Raw genomic sequence first — 17,375 nt, forward strand, 5'->3', positions numbered from 1 at the left:
CGCAACCTTAGAATATGGAGATGCCTGAACCCCGAAGGTAGCTCTTAAGTCTTAATTAACGTGCAAACTCCAATTTTGACAATTTTTAAGAACACGTTTCGACACTACGCAAACAAATAACTTGTATTTTTCATTATTATATCTTATGTCTGGGATGACATATTGTTATCACTCTCCAAAAAGAACAAGCAACTTTGGCAGCGCTGCCGAGAAACCCCAATTAACCAGCAGATCACGCAAATATAAATGGATAGTACACTCCATAGGGATCGCAATCATATTCCCAAACAGGTGCTTGATTGGAACCCACGGGAAAGCGGAAGCGTGGACATCACAGGTAAACCTGGCGTCATACAGTTGCAGATGAGGCAAAGAGCCGGAAAGACTTTGAACGAGGTGAAATACAAGGCTCAAAACAGAACGCGATCGGGTCTCACTGTGGACCTGACCCATCTAGGAGTTATAGCACATTACATCAAGTAAGTCAAAGAGAATGTGTCCCTTTATCAATAATTATTAAACACCCCTTGTATGTTATATTCTGTAAAAGAAATGCTGAATTCGTCTCCGCTGTGTGGCAGTCATTCGCTTATAAATCGTCGATTTTTTCGTCATTTCATGTAAGTACATATATTGTTAACTTATTTATAAATTTTAGTTTATATTTATGACAGTATTAAAATCAATATCATATACATATAATGTAATATCTACAGACTATACATATTTTATTTAGCTAACTTATGTTAATTGGCAATTGGTTTGCACTTGTAATTAAGTAATATGTAAAAATAATTCTATAATAACTAACCTTAAAATGAAATTACTAAAATATAATATTAAAAGAATGCCCTAATATTGTCTTTGTTTATATTGATTTAACTAATTCATCTTAGTAAAACGTTCGAAGCCATGATTTGGGTCTAATTCAGCAACAAACTAATTTCAGCTTAACAAAACGTAGGTCACTGTTTGATAGCTAAATTATTAGGCATAGACTTTAGCTAAAACTAGCAACGCACTCGCGTTCCTCTGGAATTGAACATCCATAGACTATCACTTAACATCAGGTGAGGCTCTGCCCGTTAACTTTTAATTCAGTTTATATTCGCTGTTAATATATACAGTTATTAGTAGTCCTTATATAATTAATATTCAACAAAAATCTGTACAAAGGATAGTTCGTTCGATAAGCGTGTGTTCTCGAGAACTTCTGAATCCAGCTTATACGGAGTATGAAACGATAGCACTACATCTCAAATGCTTCTAAGCGCCGACGAGTATCTTCTTTAATTGTCACAGATTCACACTCGTACGGAAACAAAAGAACTGTAAGGCTGAATAAAATTTAATTACAATTAATGGTTTATATTAATGTGATTTTTTACGTTTTTCGCAATCTAAAATCGGTTACGGCTTGATAAATTATGTTATAATAAGTTTTTACCAAGTCCAATCATATCGTCTTGTGATCAAATTTGGACTAAAAGTAAAAAAAAGTCCACGTTTTTTCGTACATCAAAATTATATTTCTTAAAACTTTCTTCACGTTTAGACTCTTTACCAAATAAGATAGAAGTTTTACCGACAGACAGTGAGATGAAATATTAAACACGGCATAAATGTTGTACCTCTGAATGTAAGGACTAAGTTTCCGCAGTTCGACGTCCATTTGGTCCGTAACTGCTTAAAGTCCTTGCTAACTAAGCCAGCCTAGCTGATTTAAGAAGATTCCTTGGCACTTAGGCCTCATGGAGTGACAGGATTTTTATTCGCTGGGAAGCTACACTCATTCCAGGACTACGGGTGGCTGGTTCAGTGTTGTACCTACCTTAAATTTTCAGGTATTTCCTACATTTATACTACGGGTCTCTAGAATGATAGATTTAAAGAAATTATACTTTTAATTTTGTTTTATAGTTTTATAGTAATCATTTATTTAAAAATACTAAAACCTTCAATTACTATATTAAAATGTCTATTGCAAAAGCTTATATGTAATTAATCTTGCATAATTGGACATATGCCCATCTAAAGCGAATCATGCCCGATCATAATCAGTTCGTAAGTCACCAAATACGGTCAAGTGATCGCCTCAAGCAATAACACAAACGAACTAACGAAATACATCACAGCTAAAAATACACTTGTTGCTCCAGGGTAAGGCCGCCGCGACCCGATTTGAAATCCGAAGCCATACGAAACACGATAGCGGTTGTGCGCGTGTGTACGAACGGGGTTAGTGCGCGTGTGTGCGTGAACCCGTGAGAGGGTTTTAATAATTTTATTCGGATCGTCCCGGTTTCTCGCTCTGAAAGGGTCAAGTGCGTGAATGGCTTTATAAGTTGTCGCCAGGTGACGTGGGAACGATTTATGATTGCTATTATTTGTTATCCCTTCGATTTACTGCCACGAGAGATTGACAGGATACACTAGGTTATAAGTCTGTTTGTTTGCTTAATATATTATTATTATTCGTGGAAATCACGGCTCCACCTCAATTTTATTTACCTAAAATTCTACATTTTTCGTTATTCGGAAACGGTGTATTCAATTCATCGCATACTCTGTAACCCCATAGGAATTAACTAAAACATAATGATTTGTGAAATGAACGAAAGAAGGTACTAATTCTTGGCTTTAGCCTAACCTTACCTAATGAAAATCATTGGGAACGACAATATAATTTACGTAATACGTAATATTATCAGTATTTTCATCATATATTTAAGAGGTCCAGAGCCACGCGCCTCCCTAATTTTACTTGACTACATACAAGTCATAAAGAACGATAGAAAAGAAAATTGGAACTGTTTTAAAATTCAGTCATTATTCGACAAATTTATCTTATATTTTACAACGAATGCACTCGTTGTTTAGGACTTTAAAGTTATATTACATTTCATTAGAGGCTCCGGAATGATGCCCGCTGGTCCGTATCCGCTTCCTCCCTTTCCCATCTCGCTATTGTGAACCTGAATTCGCCAGAGATCCGCTGAACTCCTAAATTTTTACCGCCAATTTGAATGTCATCTTGACAAGACTCGATTAATGGTTGACAGAGAGCACCAATAGCTGCCTTGTTTTAAACGACTATTCTGACCCAAAATGTAAATTGTTTATTTAAAAAAATATACGTAGCTCTTTTCTTCGTAGATGTGTCAAATAACTGTAAAAAGATCTTTCATAAAAGGTTTTGAAAATGGCGGGATACTTTCAGGCATCACCCGCGTTGCAATGTTCGCGTCGTTAACTGATAAACACGTTTATCAATCAAAACCTATACTTGAAATTTATTTTAATTAACATAAATTTTTATTCTCTACAGTTTTAACATAAACTATTTATTCTCTAGAGTTAATACAATTGAGGTCCAATTTATATATTGTTTGTTTGTTCCCTTGTATAAATCTTTTTGTTATATAATGTATCATGTATTCCATCTGTGGCTATATTCTCAGTGTATTTGTTTGCTATTATATATAATTTATGTTAGCTGTAGGAGTACAAAATAAATAAAATAAAATAGATAGCTCCACCGAAATAGACAATTAGGTAAGTATACTACAACTAAACAGAAATTCATTTGGGTTTTGTTGTTAAATTCTAATTCATTAAATACTAGATCATTTTTTATTCATTCATCATCCTATATATAAATATAACAGCAAGTCTTTAAAGATGGCGATCATAATTCTGATTAATGAATTAAAAACAAAGGAAAAATTGTTAGTTTAACAATGGCATCACATTCTAGTTATTTATTGGTCTATTAAAAAATATCTTTAAAAAGTTGAAAAATATATATTCATCATATAAGAGACATAAAAACAGACAGATTTTCTCAAAGCCATACGCAATTTGGACATGGACAGATATCAGAATTTATGAAGATCCCGACGACGAAGGAATCACTTTAAGTGGTCATCGATGGCTGCTAGTAATGCTCTGATTAATGAAGTGGCTAAATAGATCATCAATCAGTTGTCAACAGTAGTTAATGTTCGTATCAATTCAAAGGATGCATATTAATTTTATCGTCACGTCAGATCAACTCAGTATCATATCTGTCCTCAACAAAAATTTGTCATACGATACATATACATATACATACTACGAGTATAACAGAATTGTAAAAATATGATAGTACAATTCGTATTGTTTATACAATGTAAGGCGGCGTTCACGCTCGCATCTGATATATGTATTATGAATTTACCTAATGCTTCGTAATCTCAATTGCACAGTAGACGTTATCAGATAATATAGTGGGCTGATGATTTGGTAGAAATAGCTGAAAAAGACTGTCAAACTATTAGCAAAGGAGATATCTGGAAAGCGTTCAGAAGTCAATTTTATATCAGGATATGGAAATGAAAAGGTCTTTATTATTATTTATGTCGAGTGAAGCATGGCGTAATAGTTCCATACAAAAATACTGACGAAGAGTTTCTCGTCAAACTAAGCTGGCTGACTACTTTAGTGTTTGCGTTAATTACAAAAGTGCACATTTACATTATTTTTGGGTATTTTTTTTTAAAGAACAGGGGGCAAACGGGCAGGAAGCTCACCTGATGTTAAGTGATACCGCCGCCCATGGACACTTTCGATGCTAAAGGGCTAGCGAGTGCGTTACCGGCCTTTTAAAAATAAAGAAACGGCAAAGTATTCTTCTAAGCAGTGCATAACAGTTGTCACCTTAAATATATCTGAAATTCGCAAAAAGCAGGTTCACCATCAATCCATATTTATCCATTCGCCACAAATCACATTTATTCACCCCGACAACATCCGGCAACGCACTCGTGAGCCCTTTGGAATTGATGGAGGATGATTGATGAGGAAGTACCGCACTAAAATCAGATGAGTCCTTCAAATTCAAAATCATCTATTAATTCTTTTTGTTTTACACAACGTTTATAAGGAGATATCACCATTACGCCATGTTCCACATGACATCTTAAGTAATTAATAATAATAAAATTAATTAAAAACAAAGATTTATACTCTACAAGCAGGAGGCATGGTGAAATAGGAGCATGCACTTACATTCTCGTGGGAACTAATATCACCGCATACACGAATTCAAGTACCAATCACCACAAGTGGCACCCATTCACGAGCATGAGCATGACGCATGGCCAGCCATCAGCCCCCTCGCCATACTTTAGGGAGGGAGACAACCCGACGCATGGACGTCGCCACACTCTTACCCAATCGTGCTTAGTAAAAAAAAATGATTTCTATAATTATACTGATCTGTCCACTAGTTTAAAGTATTAAAAATGATTCGATTATCGAAATTCTACGAAATGCTACCAGCGTGTGCGCAACTCGTTAACGCCGGAATCCTGTCTCAACCGGTCTGGTCGCTCTATGTAGACTTATTTAGGTATCCGTATGTGTACCAATTTAGAAATACTTGTCATGGCACTATGATTGTCGGACCTTGACTCTAGTAATTGTGTAAAATAAAAGTATACAGAAATATCGTAAGACGTTTAAAAGTACGTCTCCTTTATCTACAATAAGGACTGAACATATATGTATAAATATAGTTTTATTTATTATTGCTTAACATTTCCAGATGAAAATTATTGAACCTTTGGTGTGTGTTGTGGTGTACGTGCAAGCAGTGTTAGGCCTGTTCACATTTATGTTTCGTTTGGTTCCATGTAATACAAAATTCCACATATTCGAAAATTTTATGCATTTTTTTGTTTATCCATGACGCCAACCGCCAAAATTTCACAAAAAAACTAAAAGCAAATGACTGAATTTGAAATTAGATTAACACGGGTTTCAAATAAAAATGAATTTTTTGAATTTCGAATTGCGCGCCAGTCCATAGATTAAAGCTGTGTCTGCTGTTTGTACAATATCCAAATACATAGATAAAATAGATATAAACCTGTGTTATTGTATAATTTTGGTGATTTTGTAGTTTAATTCAACTAAATAGGAGTTGAATATATATGCTTAAGGGTGGCACAAAGCAATTATTATCTTTTTCGAATTTAAGAACTTTGTAATTAAAATGAAATTGGATGCCCTCCATATTGTGAAAATAAATTTTTAACAAAAATGATATACAAGAATAAAGCGTCGTAGCCGAATTATTCCAGATCTGCAATTTTAGTAGAATTTAAAATACATCTCAAGCGACTGTACACTTACAAATAAAAATTTAAACTTTATTCAAAATCATTGTTTGTCGACTTTCGATCATGTTTGATTATAAGTAGGTTATCCCAACGTTATTTCTACATACAAGATTAAACATAATTATTGTGTAGGTACTTTGCGATCTATAATATTGTCTTTGGCTAACGAGGAGGTACTTCACATAAACTAATAAAAAATATATAACCGTAACATGAACAATATTTTCTTCAAATGTCAAAACCAACTGGAATGCTTTTAGTGAAATGATAGAAGTTAGTGATCTCGCCTCGTGAATTGCTGCAAAACAAAAAGTGTTAAAGTACATAATATATAAATAGTATTAAATTGTTAAAATGTATATAAAATACCGTGGGATTTTAAACATAAAAAGTTAAACATTAGAATAACATATAAAATTACATATACATACTTAAAAATGAGTGAAATATGGGGTCCGAAAATAAGACCGCGATGGTTGGTTGGTTGCCTAGAAGAGATCGCTAGAAAGCAATAATGCCACCAGTTAATATAAATATAATTTAATTGACATATTATATTATATTTCGGTACATGCAACGAAGTGTTAATAAATAAATAAGACCGTAAAATCTTTAAAAAAATACTACCTACACCTTTAAATAAAACTTCACCACAACCAACAAATTAAAAACTGACTGTAAATAATCGTTTTGCATTTATATCCGTTACACAGTGAACGTAGATTATTAAGCATTGTCATTTGTAGTCTGTATTTAAATCGCGAGTACTTTCGCATCATACCACAGACCACTTTCCCAAACCACAGACTATAAATTTCGGGCAGCGATGCATAGACAATTACTATTGTATTAAATCTAATTGTTTGTCGGACACGGGCCACATGGCTGGCATATGGCTAATCACCGTTTATGGCGAATAATAGCGCATTGTATTTCTTAAGTTGGTTTAGATTTCAAGGAGATTACGCGATTTCTTTGTTTATGGAATAGTAGTTAGTTGACGACATCAACATCTTTGGTACATCAAAACTGTTTGATAGGCTTGACAGATTTATCCTTGTCACACAATGTCTAAATCCTAATGTCAAGTACTAATAATTAACATAAAAAATTTAAAATAAAACCTAACAAGTCCTTGGACAGAAACCTCCTTTTTTATATATACCTAATGGCAGTAGTTATAACTTTATGCCATTTTAAAGTAAAAGAAACCTTCTTTAAGAGCTTCAAAGTATATTTTGGTAGTACATATTTGTGACGTCATCAATAGTAATTCTATTTCAATGTACTTACATAAAATAATAAATTATAACACCGCCTGTACGACATACATATATTAAAAGGCTGGCAACGCACTTTCTAGTTGTAATGTGTCTATACACTAAAATGAAATGAAATGCAAGTCTGTTTGTGATTTTTTCATTTTTTTTTAATTTATTTTGTGAATAATGCCATAAACAAAATTTATACTATTACGTTAGCTCATTGGTCTATAAGATAAATTTAATACGATAAATTAAAGATATATGTGTTTGTTAATAAGTAAAATATAATAATCAGATCAGAGCACAGACTACGATGGCAAATCAATCCCTATAGTATAGTCTGTGCTAGTATATATCAAGAGTACATTGTTATTTGAAAGGGGTCGTCCACTTGTCACTGACTCAAACTGACAACTGACATTAAAAAAATCGAAATTATATAAAATTATTTCGCGCTTTATAATTTATAATAATATAATACTGAAATAAATAAATATACTTATAAATATGTAAGTATGAAGTACAATCCGCCATCGGAGCAGACACATTTCGCATGTGAGCAGCTTCTAACCAATCCCACATACCTCCAAGTTAAACCCAGCTCTTTGGCGGCAAAACCATGACGGCAGTGTTAATTATTTAATATAACACGCTAAACAATATTGAAAACGAGAAAATTCTGGGAGCCCTTAAGAGTGCCCCACGGATAACAGAGGGGTAGGCTTTTCAATTTCCGGTCCCTTTTCTCCCTCGCCACCCCTTCACTGTTGAGTAATTTCATTAAAGTCGAGTGAATATCTTTTGAAGCATTCGTTTTAAAAAATACACTTGAAATTTATTATTGGCATTCGAGCTATAGTCAAAATAGTAAAAGTGTTTGTTTTTGGTTCGGAACAGGAACAGCATATACTGAGAGCAGCTGCGGGAACGAGCTCCTCTTAGTAATAGTAATGCTTACCTATCCTATAAGCATTAAAAAAATCACCGGTTTTTTGTCCTAAAAAAACAACAAACAGAGAGGAAATTCGTTCGACAATTCGTTCAAAATCCAAGATTTCAAGTTTTATAATTGCCAAAAATGCCAATTTTCAATTTATTTTCTTATAATTTGTATATAATCTCTGTTGTTGTTACAATCGGTAAATAGGCTTACCACAGCAATTTTTTTTTCATAGAGAAACCTTTGGCCACACCTGATATTAAATTATTAGATCTGGCCTATTGGTGGGCACTCCTGTCTAGGAGAGCACCATATTAAACTGTCTAGGGAGGATGGAAGGGGCAAGGAGTTTAATCGTTGTTTTCCATTCAATTTATTTATGAGTCCTAAAAAACTCCATAAATTTTACACACTAAAGTACTATAAAAAACTAAATAAAACGAAATAGATTCAGGTTAACTTAGTCAAACGCTTTCTGAAAGTCAGTACAGATGACAATTTGCATTCTATTATGCATTGCCTCTTAAATATAATTATTTGTATATTCAAAAAAAATGTGACAGACACATTAAAACCTTGTTTTTAAATGCTACTTTATTATCTATATTCTCTGGTCAGTGACAGTTACAATGACATATGTCAAAAGTGAAAAGTGTACATCAGATATTTTACGGTTCTATATGGTTCCCTATCGGTATGGTTAAAGAAAAACGTTATAAATAGAGGCTTGTGGTAAGCGATTCCCAATTCGTTATTTTTTTTGTATCTTACTGTTCGAATGCCAAAGTATGACACGAGTAATCTTTTAATTTAGAGCCCCGGTATGTGGTTCAGTACAAATAACTTATTGAACATTAAAATGTTCAGTTTGAAAATCGCATTATGTTGTCATTATTGCTATGACATATTTTATTATATTATATTATATGTATTTTACTTCATCTCAAACACGTAATGTTATACTAGTTAATACGTCAATGTTTACGTCACGTCATACGTCAAAATAAACCCAATTGATGATGATGATTCCCGAAGTGTACTGTACACTGAGCTATGAACTAAACATACATTAAATAATGTATTTATCTATTAAGTGTTAATCACCTAAAGCCGTTTAAACAGTACATTAATACGATATAAGATATTAACTTTACGAGAAAAGAACTAAAAACGATTTGTTTAAAAAAAATAAAAAAGTGTTACAATTTGACCTTTAAAACTAGATTCAAATTTCCATTTTTAAACAACAGGGAGCAATCGAGCAGGAGGCACACCTGATATTAAGTGTAACGCCGCCAATAGACACTGGCAATGCCAGAGGACCCGTGATTGCACTGCCGGCCTTTTAGGAATTGGTACGCTCTTTTCTTAAAAGACCCAAAGTCGAATTGGTTCGAAAATACTTCAGTGGGCAGCTAGTTCCACATACCACAACAAGGTTGGTGGCAAAAACTTAAAATACGCTCATCAGTCATCTGTGGAAGGAGGAACGACGAGGTGACAAGTGGAATTTCGTATTCTGCCTCGCCGTTCGATGATGAGCTGAGTTAGCTGCAGATATTAATCCGAACAACTCCTTTGAACAGTCTAGATTTAACGTATAAAAAAAAGAGTGTGTGTACGTTAGAAGTTATACTTCTTTGGCGTATGGAAAAATAAATAATAAATGATTAGTAAATACTGTCACGGTCGTATATGAAATTGATTTAATAAAACACCAAAATAATATTTATTTTTTTACATTGTTTAATTGTACTGTTACGAAACACTTGTTCTAAATATAAAAATACTAGAATATACAACTTAAACATAGTTATTATCGATTTTCACGCCACCTAGAATTAAGTTTACGATGTCAAATTTAGGTGTCGGCGTGCGTGCGCATTGTAAAAATTCACTCTCATCATTTTTCTCCATCGTGCCAAAAGAAGTATAACTTCAAAAACTTTTTTTGAGACTGACTGAAGTACCTCAGCTATTTAATTGACTTTTTAATAAAAGCTTGTCAAAGCGTGTATATCTAAGAGTACAATAACTTAGTTATTTATTACCTGCCGCGGTTAAAAGTAACCATTAAATTTAATAAGTGTCAAGAAGCAAGAACAAAACAATTTTAAAACGGGTAATTATCTGCCAACAAATCATCACAGAACCGCCTTCACACAAAAAGACAATTATTTATGATACACCGAAAAAGTTTCTGTGCACGCAAAAAATCGTATCAAATTTAAATACCTACCTAATGCCCGGTTTGAATGTCAAAGGAAGGGAAACTTTTGTTAACAATACAGCTGAAAAGCACCCTGTCAATTTAACGACCCGTCGTGCGAGTTTTAAGCGCGTAAAGTTTTCGTATTTTATTAGGGAAAACGGTGAAGCGCTTACATCGCTATTTTGTGCAAACATCAGCCCGATCCCGAAGCAAATGACTGACGGCTTCGAAATATTAAATCTCAAGCAATGCTAAGGAAAAAGTGCTCTTTTTAGTGGGATGTAGCGTTCAAAATCCCTTGCAAGACACAACCCTTTGTTGCTAGAAGCTTTAATGGGGGAAGCGAGTATGGACAAAATTGCGCGTCGTTATTATTCTGACAATAGGTGTTCTGAGAAAGGAGCCGGTTTTTGCAATGCCTGTGCAAATTTCTCGTCGGGAACCACCATGTGGTTACTGCCTTACAAAGGATCGAGACAACTCTTAGCGATTACCATGGAATGCTTGGATGCCGAAGTATTTACAGTTTCTGATGGCAGGTATTAATTTAATCGAGTTTTTACAGTCACACTGTAATAAATTATCATAAATCTTGAAAATCTTGTCAATACTTAACATATTTTGTGCTTATAATTAAGCTTTGGTCCCAGCAGCACCCACTTTATTAATTATTTCATACCAGATAGAAGCAGAAAAAAAATCTAGGCCTAAATCCCGTGTAACGAAGTAATCTAAGTAAGTATATCAGAGAGAAAATAATATTAAACTAGTACAATATTTTAACAGTTGTTAACATATCGAAAGATATTTGGTTTTGCTATTATTTGTAAAGACAGAAAGAGAAAGAAGAAAGAAGAGAAGAAATTAGGGGTAGACGGCACGTCACTCCAGGCCACCGCTTGCAACTCTATAAAGAGCAAATTCGGCTCCACATGGAGTAGTATTCCCAACTCTGGGCGGGAGTTGGTACAGGGCACCGTCTAAACAAAAAACGATTCGAATAATCGACAACCAGTCACTTTTAAAACCCTTGGCGTTGCGTAGATTTGAGGGGTATCTGTATCTTCTACTTCTACTATGTCGGGTTCGGAGGAGTTGTTGGGATTATTACTCGCTGCTGAATTTCGGTCGTCGAGACAATACGAAATTACTCCAATTCTACCCGTAAAGTCTCTACTTTTATTTTTACTTTTTACTATAACAAGGTGGCCATTAAACTCCCTAAAAAAGAATAAATAGGGTTTGGACTACAGTCCTCCGTGAACTTTAGTCTTCGTGAAAATAAGGGTAGGTCTTCTGTCCACGCTTTTTTCATAACTTTCGTTACAGCTGCTTTGTACTTTTACAGTTAAAAAGGCGAAAGAATACTTGTTGTATTGTATAAAACAGTTTAATCATAAGACATAGACGACACACAAAATCAGCCGTCTGTGAACACACACAAGATAGGCTTAATCATTACATACGCTTTGACCAACCGAAAGTACTTGCGAAAGAAATAAGATTCTTCCCAAAATTGGTACGCGAAGCCATTGATTGAAAATCACCCCAATTTCAATAGAGAAAAAGGCCTAAAATTATCAAACTCCTGGGATCCAATAATATCCAAATTAAAATCAAGACAAACAATCCACGAAAATAGAGGATTCGTGAGTCATTTCTGCAAATCGCTTCATCTTTTAGTCGATATCAACTCCGGGGAAATGAACACAGATAATATAACTTTTTGTACAGCTGTGAGACATTCAACACCCTTTGTCTTCAGTCACCGTGACCACGCACGCTGTAAAGCAAGCAAAACGTCGGGAAAAATTAAAATAATTATAAATTTATATTATATACATAGCTTCAAATCCCTAAATAAAATGTTTTGTTTAAATGTGTAAAAGTTATTTTAATAAAAGACAATACTACAGTTTGATACTGTTTATTAACTAAACGGAAAAATCTCTCTCTTCAGTCGGTAGTTTAGGTCTGTCGTGGTTAGCAAGGGATCATATACATATTTAGTTATTTAATTATAAGTAATCTAACAGCTTATACTTATACATATTAAAATACAAAATACCAAGACAATACAAACTAACTAATATAACTGCATAGTTTCCACTGGTTTTCAGCACCTCACTCATGACACTGTATAGTTTTGAGGACAATGAGTTTCACTTGGTCTTGATCCTTTGCCTTCTGTGTACCAACGACGATCACATCGCAGAGGCGATTTGAACTTGGAGAAATTGACGTAGGGCTCTCTTGCCGTATATCAGTGAGTCGTGATTGATGAGATCTAGAGATAGATCGAGAGAAGTCTTCAAGCTGTGTCTAACTGCGGCACTGTCCATCTAGATCATTAATTTATTATCTATATAATATTGATATGGTTTTATTTAAAGAGCAAATGACACGAAATAGTCAAGTAATAATATAACGTTATGTCTAAATCTTAGGTAACCTATTTTTTTTATTAGTTAGAATATCTTACTATTTTGTATCTTTAATGGATACGGCTTTCAAATAGCGCGATGCGACGTCATACTTTTTTACCCGTCTCGAAGCTGCCTCTCGCAAGCACTCTGGCTTTGTGACTCTCCATGGGCGGATGTATCACTAAACATCAGGTGAGCCTCCAGCCCGTTTGTTCTATAAAAAAAGATGAATATAATTTGGCCGACTTAAGATATAATTCGTTATTTAAATAACAGATTATAATAATTAGTTTTATTATATTTTAATCTCCTTCATGAAACTGTAGAATTCATAATGCATTTTTTTATTTAAATATAAGTAGTTTTAGAATTCCGTCGTCATGACAACTCGTTAAGGATTTTCTGGGCCATTAATTTCGCATTCGCAGCGAGATAAGAATCAGTGAGATGGTACGGTGGTTTGGGAAACTGTAGACAAAACTCTTCGCTTGGTATGGTATGGTACGATTTTCCTAAATGCTCGAAGGCGTAATATAGTGTGAAATATGTTTGTAATTTCTCGTTAATTCAAAGTTTACAGAGTATGATATAATTTTCATAGCCAAAATTTAAACTTAGGCAAAATTTGTCAATATTTTTATTATTTTGTTCTTATACGTTATTTGGATTCGATTTCAAAGTATCGCGTAACGCTAACTTAACAGCCTTTTCATACCGATGCGTTATTATATTAAAAGGCCAAAATAAAATCCCTTCCTTATCAGCAAATTTGACAAGATTATGTTGTATTCGTGAATGTAAAAGCGGCTTCTGCGCATTAAAAGCCAACTAAAAATTACTATAGTATTAGATAATAATAATAATCTTCATTTATTTTCTCACAAAACTTTATACATGATAAGTTACAACTATTTATTAATGTATGTAAATAATTGTCATTCCTCCTTTGAGGAATAGTTATTGGAGGTTTATGTGAATTGCTTACCTCCGCGAGCTAACACCAAATTCTTGGCATAGCTTATATTTTTATAAACACAACTTTTGATAATTATATTTTACTGTTATTTCATTTCGAGAAATACTGAGATTCAGGTCTGAGTCTTCTTAAGTTTCGTGATCATTACCTTAATAGGCAAGTAGGTGATGAGACTTGACAAACGCCGTCGACTTTTGGCTCTAAGGCATGCCAGTTTCCTCACGTTGTTTTCCTTCATTATTTTATATTTGGACCCCAAGATTAGGACAAACACATGCCAAAATTAACATATTATTATATTATATTATATGTCCATATGAAATTGGCGTTTTGTATGAGAGGAACAAAAAGTCGAATATTTTTAAATCACTAGATACAAGTATAAAACAAAGTCGCTTTCTCTGTCCCTATGTCCCTTTGTATGCTTTATCTTTGAAACTACGTAACGGATTGTGATGCGGTTTTTTTAATAGATAGAGTGATTCAAGAGAAAGGTTTATATGTATAATAACATCCATTAAATAGTGGAGAAGTACTGTTATTTTTGAGGTTTCTAATGTGATGTCGTAAATAATTAAATTTTTTCCGCTTACACTGCAAACGCAGGCTGAACCCTACGAGTTTTATCAAAATAATGTACTAAGTATTGTACACACTGAAAAGGTCTACAGAAAAGTCCGTGATTGTATATGTCTATATTTATATTTACTGTTAAGATAGAAAATGTAGTGATAAATAAATAAATAAATATATGGTTCCTATAAGTCGCGTATATTATCGGAGCTTTCCAGCGACGGAAATAACAATACATAATAAAAACCTGCTTTTCATCAGCATTGCACCCGTGCGAAGCTGGGGCGGGTCACTAGTATAATATATTTAATTAATCAAAGTATGAACCATTGTTTTCTATACACTTTTGCCATTAGGTAGTTCATTGAACCCTTAATAAAAAAAACAGTCGGACGGGAATCAATAAAATCTGTGAAGGCGATTTGGACTGCCCCATCAGAGTTAAATTTTTTCCCTTGAAGAAGTTGTCCAAGTTTCGAAAAAAATAGTAATCTGTTGGAGCAAGGTCCAGGGATTACGGAGGATGTCTTAGATATTCCAATGGAAGCTCTTCTAGTTTGGTAGCCGTCTGTTGTGCAGTGTGTGTGTGTGTGTGCGTTGTCGTGAAGTAGCAGTGGCGTGGAACGATTGACCTGCTAGGTTGTTTAGCCGCTAGCTTTTCCATCATGGTTTGCAATTGCTGACAATAGACATCAGCCGTAATAGTCTGGCCAGATTTGAGAAAACTGCAATGAATAATATCTGCACTAGTCCACCAAACGCTTACAAGTAACTTTTTTGGGGTTAATTTTCGCTTGGGGCAGGATGTGGCTGGCTGGCCAGGATCCAACCATTGCGCTGAGCGCTTCCGATTATCGTAAAGAATCCATTTTCATCACAGGTTTAAAATACCGGTTTAAAATACCTTCATTATTGTGCCGGTTCAGTAATGTAACGCAGCAGTCGACGCGCGTTTGCCGGTTTGCTTCAGTCAATTGATTCATGTGAACTAAAACAGTTTTATCACTAACACCGCAGCCTGCAGCTTACTCGGACGTGGTTTGCGATGGATCCGCTTCCACAATAGCGTTCAATACTTCATTATCAACTTGGGTCTCAGGCCGTTCACGGGTCTTGTTCTGCAGGTCGAAATTTCCAGAACGAAACCGTTTGAACCAAAAACTAACTGTGTTTTCTTTTGCAACATGACCGCCATACACATCATTCACCCTTCGAGTCGTTTCCGCAGCACTAGTGCCACGGCGGAACTCGTACTCGTAAATAATGCGATACTTTAAGTTTCCAATTTTGTAAAATGAGTGACGCAAACAGAAAAAAACAGAATAAAAAAACAAATGAATGACGGTCATCGAAGCACAAATACATGAATAAATAGCTGTACAAATTTGAATTTGGAATTCCTTACCGAAGAGGAGAAAATCGTGATTAAAGTGGCCAGTACGAAATAAGCCATATGTAAGGACCTATTATTAAAATAAATAATTATTTATAAAACACCGCGCATACCTAGTGTTTGCCATCTGTTGCGTCTTTCTCGGCGTTTTTTAAGTTTCCTGTTATATTTCATTCCATAACAACTAGGTACCTATATAATATAAAGAAACCCTTCATCATTGACGATGAGTTTGAGTCATCTGGTATTTCAGATGAATCATACGTGCCTGATAAGTTAATGCTTGCACCCTATTTTATATCGTTACGTATTTCATAATGTATTTTTATCAAAGCATATTAATGATACGCTACCATGCCTCAGTCATACATAGCTTTTCTCACGCATTTCATGGAGACCTCCAAAAATCTTTTTTTGGAGGTCTCAAGATTTTTCACTTCGGGCCATCGCTTGTAACTTTATAAAGCACAACTTCGGCACCACATGGATAATCACCTCTGGGCCTCCACAGCACCAGCCCCTTCCATTTAACCGTTATTAACGAAACGCGATTCAAATTGTTGAGGACCAGTCACTTTCCAAGTGGCTTGGCCCCTTGGCGATGCGATGAGATGCATCTTCTACCGCATTTACCATGGAGAGTAGTAGAGATCAGCTGAGTTTCATCTTCGGACGTCGAGGAAGAATACGAAATTACACCCGTATCACCTCCACGACCTCCATCCTTTTTTCAACGTCCGTCCACAATTCAGCGTTTTTAAGGCAGTCTTGTGGCAGCTCCCGTTGAATTATTCCTTCAAGAAAAGAGCGTACCAGTTCTCGTAAAGTAACTCCCTTTCGATCTGGTAATTCCAGAAATAAAGAGTGCGACAGACGAAGATTCTCACTCTGACTCTGTAGCTCGTGCAAGTCGATGTTATTATCATCTATAGTCGACTTCTGATACGCACTAATTTGACTTTGTTTGTTTTTCGCAAGAAATGCCTCAAATTTATGTTAAGACGACACGCCCTTTAATGAAGACTATTTTAATAAGTCCATAAATGTCAGGTTAAATATAGACAAGATAATGAAACCTTAATTACGATAGCGGCAGTTCTATTTTACTTACAACATTCATAAATTAACTACGTCGTATCAAAGATACGCCGCGTCGCTATCGGCTCTTGAGTCGGCTAGCGAGCTGAGTATATTTATCTTGCTATATCTCCCTACAACATTCGACAAACAGAATAAATAAACATGTTTGCCGCGCCCGGATCCAAAGACCCTCGCATGGCTAATCCAAAATGTCGGTTCATTTTTCTATGTGAGGCCGCGATACAAAAAACAACGCTGAGATCGAACGAGCCGCTCATTTAGAAAGGGATGGAAGAACGCGGCAACCGGTCTGCAACAGGCGGAGCGCAAATACAACGACGCCTAT

The sequence above is a fragment of the Pieris rapae genome, chromosome 7, assembly GCF_905147795.1.
Source record: "Pieris rapae chromosome 7, ilPieRapa1.1, whole genome shotgun sequence".
NCBI classification, from domain to species: domain Eukaryota; kingdom Metazoa; phylum Arthropoda; class Insecta; order Lepidoptera; family Pieridae; genus Pieris; species Pieris rapae.